Source organism: Stegostoma tigrinum, unplaced genomic scaffold, assembly GCF_030684315.1.
Source record: "Stegostoma tigrinum isolate sSteTig4 unplaced genomic scaffold, sSteTig4.hap1 scaffold_57, whole genome shotgun sequence".
Lineage (NCBI taxonomy): Eukaryota > Metazoa > Chordata > Chondrichthyes > Orectolobiformes > Stegostomatidae > Stegostoma > Stegostoma tigrinum.
The window spans coordinates 2,138,497-2,142,019 of record NW_026728505.1 but is presented as its reverse complement, the minus strand read 5'-3'; positions in this window follow the sequence as shown (position 1 = coordinate 2,142,019).

The window sequence follows — 3,523 nt, the reverse complement described above, 5'->3', positions numbered from 1 at the left end:
GATAGACCCGTCAAAGTTGCTACCCAAATTAATAGTGTTGTTGAGAAGGTGTATGGTACGTTGGCATTTATTGGCAAGGGAATTGAGTTTAGAAGCCACAAGGATATACTGCAGTTGCTTAAAACACTCGTTAGACCACAAGTGGAATATTGTATTCAGTACATTACAGGAATGATGTGAAAGCTTCCGTGTGGGTGCAGAGGAGATTTACCAGGATGCTGCCTGAACTGGAGGGTAGGTCTTATGAGGAAAGGTTGTGGGAGCTCAGGCTTTTCTCTTTAGAGAAAAGAAGGATGAGCTGTGTCTTGATATAGGTAAATCAGATGATGAGAGACATAGATAGCATGGATACCCAGAGACCTTTTCCCAGAGCAGAAGTGACTATTATGAGGGGGCATACTTTTCAGGTGATTGGAGGAAGGTATTGTGGCAATGTCAGAGGTAGGTCCTTTCCACAGAGAGTGGTGGGTGCATGGAATGCTCTGTCGGCGGTGGTATTAAAGTCAGATACATTCAGGACGTTTAACCGAGTCTTGGACAGTTGTGAGGATGATTGTAAAATATAGAGTATGCAAGGTAGTTTGATCTTCGAGTAGGATAATATTTTGGCACAACATTGTGGGCTGAAGAGCCCGTGCTGTACTCTTCTGTGTTCTATGTGTTCAATTCACCTAGCCTGCATATGTTTGGACCATGGGAAGAAAGTGAAGCACTGAGACGCACACATGGTGAGAATGTGCAAACTCTATGCTGACATCAGCTGAAGCTGAAATCGAAGCTGGGTCCCTTTTGCTGAAAGACCCCAAAAATGCTTGGGTCGGGTCCAGTAGGAAATTGAACCCTGGTTTCCCTCGTGAAAGGTGGGGATACTGACCACAATGCTAATGAGGGCATCAGGTACAAATGCCCCTGAAGCCCTTTACATGTGCACCAATCACATACAATCGCTTCAGTATTCAAATTCTACTTCTATTGCTTCGCCCATAATCATCAATGCCACAGCATCACAAATTCACATCTGAATGCTTCTTAAAGTCATAAGGATATCTGCCTCTAGGACACTTGCAGGCAGTGCCTTCCAGATTCCAAACATCCACTGGCTAAAAGCGATTTTCTGTAAGTTTACTGAAAACTTCCTTCCTCTTATATTAAATGTATGGTCCCTGGTGATTGATCCCTCCCTCAAGGGAAAGCGTTTAGATAGTCCATCCTCATTATTTTGTACATCTCCTCTGCTCTGAGGAAAACGACCACAGTCTGATCGATCTCGCTTCATAACGGAACTCTTCAGCTGAGACAATATCCTGGTAAATCTCTTCGGCACAGTTTCTGGTGCTACCACATCCCACAATAATGTGAATTAATGAACTGCCCCCAATACTCTCGCTATAGCAAAATGAACAAATACAATGAATGCTGCAGAAAGCCACAGAAACTGGTCTTTTCTGATGCAGTCCATGTTGCTCATTATTGCCATTGGTCATTTTCCTAGGCCTGATGTTCCAATAATCACTGGTCCATGTCAGTAAAAGCTGCTCCATGAGTCTTGATCTGACCGTTCCAGTATCTAAATATTTCATCTGGTTTAGAGTTCCTGGTGGTGAGACAGGCCACGTTCATTCACCAACACAGACTGCAACAAGACAGAATGAACAATGTCAATGTGAAAATGGATGTTAGATTGTGCAGTGTCTCAGTGAAGTGGAGCGAGGGATGTAAAGGAGATTTAGTGATTGTGCGAGGGAGAAAATTCTCGAAGTGGTTTGAATTCTGACACATCAAATGCAGATATGTGAGAGAGCCGGGGTTGAGAGATGATTGTCACCACCTCAAAGAATATTTTCACGTAAAAATGTTTGATACTTGCTGTATTTCTGTGGCCCATGGCACAAGGAGTAAAGCAAAATACAGCAAGCATCCACTGTCATGTCTCAGATTCGAACCGAGGTTGCTGTGGCCACAACACAGAGTACTAACCACAAGACGATCACGGCACCACATGAGTTCGCTTGTGTGCAACAAGCAATAACTACAGTGGCTGAGGATATGTCAGGAACAGCACCAGATCGACAACTGGAATTCTTTCCATGCAGTGCACTGTAATGTGGAGATTCACAGAGGGCTGGAATCTGTAATTACGATGCTACCAGGGACTGTGGCGATTCCATCAATGATTATATTGAAGACTGAGATTGATAGATTTCTACGAAATATCAAAGACTCAGTGTATAGTGCTGGCTCTTGTTGAAATATACCTTTCAATAGTAATCTAGCTTAACATTGGATATTTCATCAGCTCCCTCACAAAAGGAAGTAACCATTGCTGCATACAACCATATAAATCGCAGTTCCCAGGCCCAGATCCAGGGAAACTCAGTGACCCAGCGCGAAGATATAACCGGAAATGGGGATGGCAATGAGCGTGCAGACATATGCTGTGATAGTAGATGACGGGATAGTCTGTGCATTATGAGCCAAGACAATGTGACAAAATCGAGATAGAGCCACGGGTGTGCTGTGCAGAAGGATGAGAGATGCAATGGTGAATCAGACAGTGACCAGGCTGATACAGATAGAAGCGACACAATTGGTGAGTGCGCGATCCTTCTGTGATGATGTAGAGACGCGTGAAATGCCGAGTCTGTGAGCTCCAATCTCACCCGGAGCAGCTTCTATTGACATGGAGCAGGGATTATTGGGACCTCAAGCTGTTTGAAAAGATGCACAACAATTTTAATCTGAGGCAAAATAGTTTTTGGAATCACAGTTATTTGTGGATGGAGTGAGGATCTGTCCATGAAAATGTCACAATTATAATGAAAAATGCTGCAAATATTCAACTCGTCAAGAGAGAAATCTGTGCTGGGAGAAATAGAGGTAACGTTTTTGCTCTCGTACTTTTGTCATATGGCTGACCCTGCACTGGGTTGAACTGTGGGAAGGAATTTTTCACTCATTTCATATTATTCAATTTTTTGCAAACATGCACAGATCACTGATGTCATCCGAACTTCCAAAAAATATCGGTAATATATGATGTTGTGATTAGGCTCAAGTTTACCTCAGGTTATGGAGGAAAAGCATGAAAGCAGAGTTGACATTTATCAGATCAGCAGCGATCTCATTGACTGGCTGAGCAGACTCGATCGGGTGAATTGTAGCTTCCTGCCGACAAATGGCAGTGAAACTCACTGCGTCACAAAGGGGAGGCAATTGAATTGAAGTAGCGACTGTGATTATCTTTGCTGGTTGTGTACTTTGTGAATGTTCCCCTTACAGCTGATGTCCCTGCTAACAACACAACACAAAGGTGAGTAGCCTGACTGAGCAGTGATGGCTAAGGCACCTTTCCCCTCTTTTAGCGGCTGGAATATGGACCCTGATGTTCTCGGGGACAGGAACTGACATTGAAAGGATCACAGACAGAGCTGCACTGCCTTTGCGTTGTCACCATCAGGAAAAATAAAACTTGATTTCCTGACCAGGAATCGAATCCCGGCTGCGGCAGTGAAAGCGCCGAATC